The sequence below is a fragment of the Ranitomeya variabilis genome, chromosome 1, assembly GCF_051348905.1.
Source record: "Ranitomeya variabilis isolate aRanVar5 chromosome 1, aRanVar5.hap1, whole genome shotgun sequence".
In the NCBI taxonomy this organism is placed as follows: Eukaryota; Metazoa; Chordata; class Amphibia; order Anura; family Dendrobatidae; genus Ranitomeya; species Ranitomeya variabilis.
In genome coordinates this window covers 170,592,392-170,606,788 of record NC_135232.1, presented here as the reverse complement: position 1 = coordinate 170,606,788, position 14,397 = coordinate 170,592,392, and positions in this window count along the sequence as shown.

Below are 14,397 nucleotides of genomic sequence, written 5' to 3'. Positions count from 1 at the left end.
GTGGTGGGGAGAAAGCAATGATAGGGTGGTGGGGGAGAAGGCAATGATGGTGGTGGCGGAAAGGGCAATGATAGGAGTGGAGGCAATGATAGAGGTGGTGGAAAGGGCAATGGTGGGGGGAGAAATCAATGATGGAGGTGATGTAGACGGTAATGATGGGAGTGATGGGGAGAAAGCAATGATAGAGGTGTGGAAAGGGCAATGATGAGGGTGGTGAGGGAGAAGGCAATGATTGAGGTGGTGGAAAGGGCAATGATGGGGGTGGTGGGGGAGAAGGCAATGATGGTTGTGATGGACAGGACAATGATGGGGTGGTGGGGGAAGAGGCAATGATGCAGGTGGTGGAATGGGCAATGATGGGGGTGGTGGGGGAGAAGGCAATGATGGAGGTGGTGAACAATTATAAAGATGGTGGAAAGGGTAATGATGGAGGTGGTGGAGAGGGCAATAATGGAGGTGATAGGGGACGGAAATGATTGCGGTGGTGGAGAGGGCAATGATGGAGGTGGTGGAGAGAGCAATGATGGGGGTGGTGGAGAAGGCACTGATGGCAAGGGCAATGATGGAGGTGGTGGAGAGGGCAATGATTGGGTGATGGAGGAGGCATTGATGGAGAGGGCAATGATGGAGGTGGTAGAGAGGGCAATGATGGGGTGGTGGAAAAGACATTTTTGGAGAGGGCAATGATGGAGCTGTGGGAAGGACAATGATGGGATGCGGGGGGGAGGACAATGAAGGATGTGGTCGATTGGGATGGGACGGAGGCTGACTTACTGTATAATGGACTTATGAACAGGGGGAGGTGGAGGAAGGCGTTAAATATGGATGTAATATGAATTTAGTGGTGGTGGAGGAGGGTGCAAGGCCCCTAATGGCGTCTTCTCCCATCCCCAAATTAATTTTGATGCTATCTAGGACTTATAATGAATAATGAGGACACAGGACAGGGACTTAAAGAAGTTGTCCACTACTATAAAGTTTTTTTTTTCATAAATCTTGCTATTATGTGCCACTGAAAACATCTACTGTGTTTATTTTAACAATATTACCTGTTATCATGCTGTAGCAGCACATCTTCAGTGCTGGATTCAGCTCTCATGGGGTTAATCGACTACTTCCTTATTGTGCCCTAATACTACAAGTTCCATGATGCATTGCACTGTCCTCTAAGCCCGAACTTAGCACACCCACTCCAAAACACACCCAAACCCCTCCCTCCTCTCCCTCCTCTCTCTTCAGGCTGATGAGGAGAGGTCACATCTTGGTCACAAGCTGTAAAGCAGCACCAAGAACTGCACAACCATGGTGATCAAGCTTTTAGCTTTTTTTCTTTCTCATCTATTTCATAGTATATATAGTTTAGTATACATATGATATACTGTAAAGAGATCCTACTGCGTATATGTCTTAGATATGTAAATTACACAGTACATGTGTGGTTATATGTGTCCATCTACATACGCTTGTGTGCATGTATATATTATGTGTGTTCTTATTTTACACTATTTGTGCTCATATACAGGAGAGGCCCCAGTTTCAGAAACAATATATGGGCCATTTGCAGAAATAACAGCTCATCCTAAGTCACAATTCCACCTGCTTTCGAGGTAGAAATGGCCCCCATTGCATTTTAGCTGCACAGATTGCACCAATATGCGATCACACCTTTTATATACACACCAATATATACTTCTATGTGTATGTATGGAATAAATTATTTATTCATATACATACACTTTAATATTTTGTTGCAGTGATATATACATACATATAGAACTTTGAAGGGTTTGTCCACTATTCTAACAACCCCCTCTCAGTCTGTATGTTTACTAGATTCCAGTGCCTGCACGTTCCAATAGTGTCGGCGCGGTGTCTCGCAGCGATTGTACCTGTGGTCAATCAGTGGCCGCATCACTCTCACCATCTTCTAAGCAAACTCTTATATCTGTAGGAAGTGAGTGTTGCTGCATTTTTTTTAAGAATTACCAAATGTAAGCCACTTCTTCCTAAGGCGAAGACAGTGAAGCAGCCACTGATTGTCCACAGGGTTCACATAATGACACTGACACAAATTCTCCGTGAGAGAAACCGTGGTGACAACATTGGGAGTATTCAAATCACATCCTTGTATTCACTCTCTGAGTGTAATATGAGTAACCAAAAATCTGCATTCACACTGAGAAATTACAGATTTGTAGACTGTAGTCTACACTGTGCATTTTATAGATTCAAAACAGTTTTAGTATCATATATTAAAGGGATTGTTCAGTACTTGTCCATTACTTTATATTTATGGTCTTTACTTTGGTTATGTCATCACTGGGATTGCGATAACCATATCTTCCACCCTCACCGATGATGCGTTTTTATAGAAAAAAAACTGAAAAAACACCCACCACCATCACGGTGATAAAGGGATCCAAACCCTAACCCTACCCCTAACCTCACCCCTAACCGTTTAATGAACATTTTCTGACAGTCATAGTGCCACGATATTTCAGTGCCACGTATATAAGTGCCACATATGTAAGTGCCACGTGCCACGTATGTAAGTGCCACGTATGTAAGTGCCACGTATGTATGTGCCACGTATTTCAGTGCCACGTATTTCAGTGCCACGTATGTAAGTGCCACGGATTTAAGTGCCACGTATGTAAGTGCCACGTATGTAAGTGCCACGTATGTAAGTGCCACGTATGTAAGTGCCACGTATGTGCCACGTGACACGTATTTCAGTGCCACGGATTTAAGTGCCACCTATTTCAGTGCCACGTATATAAGTGCCACGTATGTAAGTGCTACGTGCCACGTATATAAGTGCCACGTATGTAAGTGCCACGTGCCACGTATTTAAGTGCCATGTATGCAAGTGCGATGTATGTAAGTGCCACGGATTTAAGTGCCACGGATTTAAATGCCACCTATGTAAGTGCCACGTATTTCAGTGCCACGTGCCACATATTTCAGTGCCACGTACGTAAGTGCCACGTGCCACGTATTTCAGTGCCACGTATTAAAGTGCCATGTATTTCAGTCCCACTCCCGTGTAGCGGTGGGATATGGGGTAATAAGGGGTTAATGTCACCTTGCTATTGTAAGGTGACATTAAGCCGGGTTAATAACAGAGAGGCGTCAATAAGACGCCTATCCATTATTAATCCAATACTAAAAAAGGGTTAATGAAACACACACACATTAGGAAAAAGTATTTTAATATTCTTCATTTAACCATACTTACCATACTCCAGCACCTGCAAAAAAGTAAAATAATAAACCGTATACTACCTGTCCGCTGTAGTCCAATTAATAACGAGTGTCCCACGACGATCTCCCCTATAGAACAGTGACATTGGGTGGTGTCACTGCTCTATAGGACCCTCAGTGACACACTGACAGAAGACAATGGCTCCTGTAGTGCATCACTGAGGTTACTAAAGTTCACTGGTCTCACTTTATGGCAAAAAGCTGCGTGGGAACTTTCTCATACAGCATGCCATAAAGTGAGACTAGGGACTATTTTCTCACAGGGGTGTAGGAATACATTGTGGGGAATACATTGTGGAAGGATACCTTCCTCCCCTCATTGTGTTCCTGGAGCCCCTGGAGAGTGGTTGCATCAGCAGAGGCTCCTGCTCTCCACGGGAGATCGTCGTGGGACACTCGTTTTAATTGGATTTCTGCGGATCAGGGAGTATAGTGTTTGTTTATTATTTTAATATTTTTTACAGATGACAATGGCTTCGGGGATCAAAGTGACAAGTGATGGTGAGTATGTAATCTATGTTATATGTACTGTATGTCTGTTGTATGTACGTACTGTATGTGGCATGTTTCATGTCGCATGTCACATGTTGCATGTCGTCGCATGGTGCATGTTGACGCATGGTGCATGTTGATGCGTGGTGCATGTCGACGCATGGTGCATGTCGATGCATGGTGCATGTCGTCGCATGGTGCGTGTTGCATGTCGTCGCATGGTGCATGTCTCATGTTGACGCATGGTGCATGTTGACGCATGGTGCATGTTGATGCATGGTGCATGTCGACGCATGGTGCATGTCGATGCATGGTGCATGTCGTCGCATGGTGTGTGTTGCATGTCGTCGCATGGTGCATGTCTCATGTTGACGCATGGTGCATGTTGACGCATGGCGCATGTCGACGCATGGTGCATGTTGCATGTTGACGCATGTGCATGTCGTTGCATGGTGCATGTCGCATGGTGCATGTCGCATGTCGCCGCATGGTGCATGTTGTTGCATGTCGTCGCATGGTGCATGTCGTCGCATGGTGCATGTTGTCGTATGGTGCATGTCGTCGCATGGCGCATGTCGTCGCATGGCGCATGTCGTCACATGGCGCATGTCATCACATGGCGCATGTCGCCGCATGGTGCATGTCGTCGCATGGCGCATGTCGTCGCATGGCGCATGTCGTCGCATGGCGCATGTCGTCGCATGTCATTGCCTGGTGCATGTCGTCACATGGTCATGTCGCATGTCGTCGCATGGTGCATGTCGTCGCATGGTGCATGTCACATGGTGCATGTCGCTGCATGGTGCATGTCGTCGCATGGTGCATGTGTCGCATGGTGCATGTCGTATGGTGCATGTCGTCGCATGGTGCATGTCGCCGCATGGTGCATGTCGCATGTCGTCGCATGGTGCATGTGTCGCATGGTGCATGTGTCGCATGTCGCATGTCGTCGCATGGCGCATGTCGTCGCATGGTGCATGTCGTCGCATGGTGTGTATGTATGTATGTATGTATGTATGTACTGTGTTTTTTTTTTTTTTTTTACATTCAACACATTAGCCGGATGATGGGACTACTACTGTCCCATCATTCGCTAATGTGTCACTCACTGTCAGTGTAGCAGGCAGAGCCCGATGGGACTTGTAGTCCCATCGGACGATGCCTGCACACACACGCACAGCGCCGGCACACACACACACACGCACACACAGCGCCGGCACACACGCACAGCGCCGGCACACACACGCACAGCGCCGGCGGGCAGAAGCACCGGCGCCGGCGGTCACAAGCACCGGCGCCGGCGGGCACAAGCACCGGCGCCGGCGGGCACATGCACCGGCGGGCAGAAACACGGGCGCCGGCGGGCACAAGCACCGGCAGACCCCCGGCGACCGAAGCACAGCCCAGCCACACATCATGATCCCAGCACTGAGCAGTGAGCACACACAGCCCCGCCCGCCCCCAGCACAGCCCTGCCCGCCCCCAGCACAGCCCTGCAGGCAGCCCCCAGCACCGCCCACAGCCCAGTCACTCTTGATGAGTGACTGCTGACTGTGGGGGCTGGTCACGCCTGCTGCTGACGTCACGTCAATTTTCAGAGCCTGGAAATTGACGTGACGTCGGTGGAAATGAGCGGCGGCTGCAGTCTGGGGGTCATGTGACCCGGACTCAGCAGGAGGAATAGCGCCGCTCACAGGCGAAAACGTCAACAGAAGGTAATGGCACAATTCATTAGGGGCCCCGGGGGGGTACATTGGGGGGTTAATTGAAAGTAGTGGACAACCCCTTTAAGCTATGTGCACACGTTCAGGATTTGCAGGAGAAAATTCTGCTGCATATCCTAATGCATTGACAGGAAGAAAATTGCATAAAATACATATATTTTTTTTCCACATTTTTGCCATGCTTTTGTTACGTATTTGCCCCCATTAGTATTGGTAAAATACCCTGCAAGGATTGACATTATGCAGATTTTAATCTGCTGCAAATCTACAAAGAAAAAATAAGCAGCATGTGCATGAGACTTCAAAGATCTCATTCTCTCAGTGTTGGACTGGGGTGCTAAGGGCCCACCAGTAACATTGACTGTGGGGGCCCACTTTTCACCTGCATACAGTTATTACACTACCCTCGTTCACAAATTTACCTATATCTCTGTATAACAATAAACTGGGTAGTTTGGTTAATGAATGATGGGATGTTGAATTATGCCAAGTACTGTCCATATAGTGGGGTTTCCGTCCCAGATCTACACAGGGGCCCACCGGGGGATTTCCCTGTTCCCTGTTGGCTAGTCCTAGCCTGCATTCACTTCACTTGTACTATAAAATCTTGCATATATTCCGTGAACACATAGCCATACAGGTAATTGGGGAGAGTCACAGACTAATTAATTTATATTATTGGGAGTCAGAGGTTAATGGGGGCACTGCTGCTTATCACTTTATATTTTTAATGGTGCGTGGCTAATAGTATATTAATGGTGGGGTACATATCTGTATTCGGGGGGAAAGAGACATGTATGTGTACAATGTATGTGACCTTGTTATTTTCAGGGCTGCGAAGATCATCGTGGGATGACGAGTCGTGACTGGGAGATGTCGACATGAAGTCAGACGACCAGATGGAGAACAAACAGGAGAAAGTGGCTCTAATCAGACGAGACGTCAGCGGTAAGTGCCTGGATGTAAATATTATTCTGTACCCGCACTGTGTGACGTGGAGTGATGTTTTTTTGTAAAATCCCTTACTCTACATTCTCACATTTGTGCGAAATATCTGTGTGCCTCCATTTTTTTTTTATCGGATGGCACACGGACTCAGAGAATTTTATAGGTCCATTCTCACATATATGAAAATCATGGATCTGAGAATGAGATCCGTGAGGGTGAAAGAATGGCCTGTTCTGATGCAATTTGGAGGATCAGAATAGGACATGCTCACTGCATCTGCAAAAGCGGGCAGCACACCAACACTGCACACAGACACAGGGATGTAGCCTTATGTATAGTACAGTCCATTAGTATATAGTGTACTCACTTACTATGTATAGCACCATTCTTAGCTACATAGCTTCCTCTTTTATTTTGTGTAATATTGTCCCTTATTATGTACCATCCTCCCTAGTTATATATGGTGCCGTCCCTTATTGTATAGCTTCTCCTGCTATGTTCAGCACTGTCTCTTACATAGCTTATTCTTGTTATTTTTGTTATTCACAGCGCTCTCTTTTATTACATAGTTGCATCTCTTGTTAGATGAAAATCACTGCTGATGATGGAGCCGGTGACCAGACGACCAGTCCATCACCTCCTCCATTAGAAAAGAAGCATTCCCAGGCTCCATCAGCCGCCATTGCATTATACACCTAACAAGACAGGACGGTATGTAATAAAGACAGGGCTCTATATAATCCGATATGTAAGGGACGGTGCTGTACATAACAAGGGAGGGTACTGTGTAATAAGGGATGGCAATATACATAATAAAGGAGACTATGTAATATATATACTGTACATGTATGTGTGTGTGGCAATAGATAGATACATAGATATCTTTGTTGCCATAAAAGGAGGAGGGACCAGACACATTTCTTGCACAGGGGCCCCAAGCTGTCAGTATCCGAACCTGCGGAGGTCTCTGGAGCAGAAATCGTTGGCACCAGCGTAGAAGATCCCTGAGTGCACTGCACATAGAAGGGAGGATGAGGTATGTATTTCTGAGGGAGTGCAGGATACAGAGCGCAGGATTCCGGGGCCATAACTGATGCTGATGGGAGGAGGTAAGTACTACAATTAGGACAGGAGGCAGGGATTTCTTACAAGCACCGTGTGTGTGTGTACGAGGTGTACGGAGCGGAGCCGCATGTGCAAGGTGTATGGAGCGCAGTCGTGTGTGTACGACGTGTATGGAGTGGAGCCATGTGTGTACGAGGTGTACGGTGTGGAGCCGTGTGTACGAGATGTATGGAGAGGAGCAATGTGTGTATGAGGTGTACGGAGCGGAGCCGTGTGTGTATAAGGTGTATGGAGCGGAGCCGTGTGTGTACGAAGTGTATGGAGTGGAGCCGTGTGTGTACAAGGTGTATGGGGAGGAGCCGTGTGTGTATAAGGTGTACGGAGCGGAGCCGTGTGTGTACGGAGCGGAGCCGCATGTGCAAGGTGTATGGAGCGGAGTCGCATGTGTACGAGGTGTACGGAGCGGACGCTGGCTGTGTCGGATCGGAGCAGATATTGCTCCTCGCTCTGACACTGACTGGCACAGGAGACACGGAGGTCTTTATCAGTGGCGTATCACAGCTGCAGCGACGTGAGCAGTCAGCGGCGCAGCTGGATGACACCATTCAGCGCCGTGGGAGTGGAAGCTGCCGGCTGCTGCGAGGGAGCGCGGTGAAAGGTGTCTGTGTGTAGTGATGGAGAAGGCAATGATGGGGGTGGGGTAACCATGTGTGGCCATTATACTGCACCCAGCATTGTGTGGGGCCATTATACTGTATGGAGCATCGTGAGGGGCCATTATACTGTACCCAGCATTATGTGTGGCCATTATACTATACCCAGCATCGTGTGGGGACATTATACTGTACAAAGCATCATGTGGCGCCATTATACTGTATGGACCATCACGTGGGGCAAGTATACTGTACGCAGCATCATGTGGGGCCATTATACAGTATGGAGCATAATGTGGCCAGTGGCCATTGTACAGTATGGAGCGTCATGTGTGGCCATTATACAGTATGGAGCGTCATGTGTGGCCATTATACAGTATGGAGCGTCATGTGTGGCCATTGTACAGTATGGAGCGTCGTGTGTGGCCATTGTACAGTATGGAACGTTGTGTGTGGCCATTGTACACTATGGAGCGTCGTGTGTGGCCATTGTACAGTATGGAGCGTCGTGTGTGGCCATTGTACAGTATGGAGCATTGTGTGTGGCCATTGTACACTATGGAGCGTCGTGTGTGGCCATTGTACAGTATGGAGCATCGTGTGTGGCCATTGTACAGTATGGAGCGCCGTGTGTGGCCATTGTACAGTATGGAGCGTCGTGTGTGGCCATTGTACAGTATGGAGCGTTGTGTGTGGCCATTGTACACTACGGAGCGTTGTGTGTGGCCATTGTACACTACGGAGCGTCGTGTGTGGCCATTGTACACTATGGAGCGTCGTGTGTGGCCATTGTACACTATGGAGCGTCGTGTGTGGCCATTATACAGTATGGAGCGTTGTGTGTGGCCATTGTACACTATGGAGAGTCGTGTGTGGCCATTGCACAGTATGGAGCGTCGTGTGTGGCCATTATACAGTATGGAGTGTCGTGTGTGGCCATTGTACAGTATGGAGCGTCGTGTGTGGCCATTGTACACTATGGAGCGTCGTGTGTGGCCATTATACAGTATGGAGCGTCGTGTGTGGCCATTGTACAGTATGGAGCATCGTGTGTGGCCATTGTACAGTATGGAGCGTCGTGTGTGGCCATTGTACAGTATGGAGCGTCGTGTGTGGCCATTTTACAGTATGGAGTGTCGTGTGTGGCCATTGTACACTATGGAGCGTCGTGTGTGGCCATTGTACAGTATGGAGCATCGTGTGTGGCCATTGTACAGTATGGAGCGTCGTGTGTGGCCATTGTGGAGCGCCCCCAGATGCAGGGCCGCGGGGTTACTCGGTACCGGGCCTCTCTGTCTCAGTTCTGGGGTTGTCACGGTGGCTAGACCCGGTCCATGACCCTGCTAAGGGGCGTCCAATGAAAGGGTGTAAGTGGTGGTGCGTGGTGCAGGTCGGGATGAATAATGAGGACACAGGGTTGCAGTCTCTTTACCTCTTTACTGAAGGCTTCAAGATCCTCAATCCAGAGCACTGTTAACAGGGCTGTCTGAGACCGGCCGGTCCAAAGGCACATCCAGAGTTCCCTTTACAGGTGGAAATCAGTGTCTACCTTCTAGCGCCTGTGTGTTGTAGTACTTCCCTGCTGAGCACCACGGGATAGTCCTCACAACTGTCGTGTATATTTCTGTTCTTTCTCTCTCTCTCCGTCCCCCAGATGGTTTGGATAGGACGCACATGTATGACGGGGTAGGGCTAGAGCTATTTTATAGGGACCCTAGGGACGCCCCTCTCCCACAGTTTGCCTCCGTTGTCTTCGTTAGGTGTAATGGTGAGACAGCCAACCTATGGTTAACTGCCGGGCCGTGGTTTAAACTAATGCGTGGAGTCTCTTACTTTCTCGGCGTTCCGGCCACCGGCTACGCGCCTCAGAAGGATGTTGCTGATCTTGAGGCACGACTCCTTCTGGTATTGTCTCCTTTTTGCTGTATTTCCGTTCCTCACTTCTCCACAATAAACCTCGCTTCTTGTCCTTTCTTGAGATACCGCCGCGATGTAGTGCAGGCGCGGTTCCTTAACGTTCTTTCCTTTTCGCTAGGCCTCTGTCAGGATCCCACCCCTGACAGGGACCCCCATGAATCTTCCCCTGCAACACCCTCTGCCACAGGATGTTGCCCGGTTCCAACCCAGTCAGCTTCTCTTCTAACTTTCTATCCAACCCCCAGTTTTACCAGATTGTGAGGAGTGGCCTAATACATAGCGCCCTTAGCTCCCCCTGGAGGCCAGACTATGAAGTGTATTGGTGTCTGTGATACCTGGTCAGATGAACTCCTTCAGTGCCATCAGATGTACCATCACTCCCCTTAGCGGCGGAGCATCAGTACTGCAACGACCAGGACTCTGGGGCGCTGCACTCCCCCCCGGTTAAATCCAGTACTCCCGGACTGCGAAGAAAACAACAATACATGTCAGCAAAAGACATACAAATTTTGAAATGCAAATAACAAGTAACAAGTAGAAATAACAGTGCTTCCCTTTATGGGAGGTGAGAACACTTGAACGTTACAAACAAAACATGGTTAAATATTTTAAATAACATTCTAGAAATAACTTCTGTTACCCAGCCGGGTATTCTACTAAGTACAAATTCTGAACAATAATTTAACTTTGCCTCTAAGGACGTGTAAGCTGAATCCACTAAAGGCCTTATGATAAAACTCCTAAAATATAAATTAACTTTTCTTCATCTTTCTCTTCTAAGTGCAACATTTTCTTTTTATTCTCTGATTTGTCTTATGCAGGGCCGACTGTCTATCTGCCCAGGCCTACTGCCTCTTTCTTAGCACAGGAGCACTGAACCATCTCTCTATGGCTCCTAGGAGGACTCACCCACTAACCCCTACGGGTTCACTTCCTGTCCTCAATTTCTGACAACATTATTAAACATTTTCTATAATTAACTACCGTAACTAACTACATATAACTTTTCTATGCAAAACATTATTCTTAAGGCAACATTGTACATTAAGTGCAAACGGTGAACATTCCCTTTAAGAGGGAACCAAGTCTCTCTGAGGTAGTGCAACTACTCATGTTGCAAGTCCATGTAAGGCAGGAACTCCGATGCTTTTTCCAGGAACAGTTTCTTCGCAAAGAGTTCTCTTTCTTGTAAAACCAGTAGGGGGCACCTTTAATAAGGTGCAAACTATTTACAAAACAGTTTGTGAACCATTCACCGTCCATGATTCGGCAGTCTTTAAAACAGTGGTAAACAAAACAAAAAGGCAAAATAGGGATCCCGGGTCAACTAAGGGATCCCTTTAAGAGATAACCCTGGTCAGGTTATAGTAGCAGAAAAACACAAAAAGACGAACAGTTAACTATTTACATACTCGTGGTTCCGAGGTTTATCCTCACAGAAGGTTACATTGCATCAATTGGTGACGGGCACTCACCGGCCGGGAAGGCTGCGGTCCTCTATCCTCGGCGGATGCAGAATCAGTATCATTGGTTAGTCTCCCAGACGCGGTCAGATCACCCGGTGTCTGGATCCGAATGTCAGCTGTGGTTGCAAGTTCAGTAGAGGCGATTATACACACCGTGGGAACAGTAGTGGTATTGGTCAAATCTGGGTTAGTCGTAGTCTGGACAGCAGGTGGCGCTACCACCGGCTCACATCGTTGGATGTCCCGGGCGCACCACCCCTGTGCACTCCGGTGGCGGGTGTAGGTCACCTGGTCCCCTTTACATGGTAGCTGTTTGTCATATCGATTGCGGGTCGGGGTTTTCACATTGTAGCTGGTAAAGAAGATTTCAGTCGGCAGTCCCGGTTCTTGTATAGAGCACCAACCCCGCTTCGGGTGGAAGGCTAGTACAGTCCCCTGCTTGACCGAATTCCTCCTATTGTGTTCAGTCTTTGGTCTCTGTACTCTCGGTGGGTCACTTGGTTCTGTCTCTTTTTGGTTTTGCCATTGTCGAATTAAGCATTGCTTATACTGTTCCCAGGTGAGCGCAGCAATGCTGAGGCCCTCCTGCCTGGCCCCATTCGGCCCGATCCGTGGGGTATCCCACTGGAAAGTCACCCCCTCTGAGTTCACATCTAGCGGTTTCCCCATCGTTGTTGGTAGCGGCGGCACCAGCTTCTCCATGGTGCCTGGGGTTAGTATTACTAGCTCAGCGGTGAAAACTCGGTTATTGTCGGGCTGGGGAGCGATCACGGGAGTAGGGTCGGTCGGTCGGGCGAGCAGGATCGATCGGGGGAGCAGGGACGCTTTCCATACCTGCGTCTGATGTGATTCCACCGATGTCGATCTGTTCCGTTGACAAGGACACTGGAATCGGCTGCAGCCCGGACCGCGGCTCTTCCAGGGCGGTCTCCTAACACAGCTCCAACCTCCATTGCTTCGCATCGGCTGGCTCCATATTCGGGATAGGCTGGCTCGGCTCCGCCGCCTGTGGCTCTGAGAGGTCCGGATCCTCCAGCTGCGGTGGGTTCGGATCCATCTCCGGTGGGCGAGGACAGGCCGGGATCACTTCGCCGTCGCTCTGGGACTCGCTGGTCTCCATCCCTGCTCCGGGATCTTCGGTGGCACATGCACGTTGCCCCTCCATTTTCTGAGGGCGTAGCTTCTTCTTCCTCCTGTTCTCGCCGTTGCAATCCTGGGGGCGGTTCTCCTCTGCTTCTTGGCAGGTCGTCATCTCAGAGCAGTAGTCGGAGGGGGCGGTCGCCACTTTTGGCGCCTCTTGGATAGTCTCCTCCCATGGCACGCCCTTCTTCTTCTGCGCTCCCCGTGGCACTGCAATGGCGGCGATTTTGGCGGCAAGTGGCAATCCACAGTCTTTGCAATAAGTCACAGTCCAAGCACAATAAATCACAGTTCCAAGGCACACATGACCTGATTCTTCAGGCTTAAGTAGATCCTGTTCGTGACTCCAAGTTATTGGAGCACCCCCAGACGCAGGGCCGCGGGGTTACTCGGTACCGGGCCTCTCTGTCTCAGTTCTGGGGTTGTCACGGTGGCTAGACCCGGTCCATGACCCTGCTAAGGGGCGTCCAATGAAAGGGTGTAAGTGGTGGTGCGTGGTGCAGGTCGCGATGAATAACGAGGACACAGGGTTGCAGTCTCTTTACCTCTTTACTGAAGGCTTCAAGATCCTCAATCCAGAGCACTGTTAACAGGGCTGTCTGAGACCGGCCGGTCCGAAGGCACATCCAGAGTTCCCTTTACAGGTGGAAATTAGTGTCTACCTTCTAGCGCCTGTGTGTTGTAGTACTTCCCTGCTGAGCACCACGGGATAGTCCTCACAACTGTCGTGTATATTTCTGTTCTTTCTCTCTCTCTCCGTCCCCCAGATGGTTTGGATAGGACGCACACGTATGACGGGGTAGGCCTGGAGCTATTTTATAGGGACCCTAGGGACGCCCCTCTCCCACAGTTTGCCTCCGTTGTCTTCGTTAGGTGTAATGGTGAGACAGCCAACCTATGGTTAACTGCCCGGCCGTGGTTTAAAGTAATGTGTGGAGTCTCTTACTTTCTCGGCGTTCCGGCCACGCGCCTCAGAAGGATGTTGCTGATCTTGAGGCACGACTCCTTCTGGTATTGTCTCCTTTTTGCTGTATTTCCGTTCCTCACTTCTCCACAATAAACCTCGCTTCTTGTCCTTTCTTGAGATACCGCCGCGATGTAGTGCTGGCGCGGTTCCTTAACGTTCTTTCCTTTTCGCTAGGCCTCTGTCAGGATCCCACCCCTGACAGGGACCCCCCTGAATCTTCCCCTGTAACACCCTCTGCCACAGGATGTTGCCCGGTACCAACCCAGTCAGCTTCTCTTCTAACTTTCTATCCAACCCCCAGTTTTACCAGATTGTGAGGAGTGGCCTAATACATAGTGCCCTTAGCTCCCCCTGGAGGCCAGACTATGAAGTGTATTGGTATCTGTGATACCTGGTCAGATGAACTCCTTCAGTGCCATCAGACGTACCATCACTCCCCTTAGTGGCGGAGCATCAGTACTGCAACGACCAGGACTCTGGGGCGCTGCAATTGTACACTATGGAGCGTCGTGTGTGGCCATTGTACAGTATGGAGCGTCGTGTGTGGCCATTGTACACTATGGAGCGTCGTGTGTGGCCATTGTACACTATGGAGCGTCGTGTGTGGCCATTATACAGTATGGAGCGTCGTATGTGGCCATTGTACACTATGGAGCGTCGTGTGTGGCCATTGTACAGTATGGAGCGTCGTGTGTGGCCATTGTACAGTATGGAGCGTCGTGTGTTGCCATTGTACAGTATGGAGCATCGTGTGTGGCCAT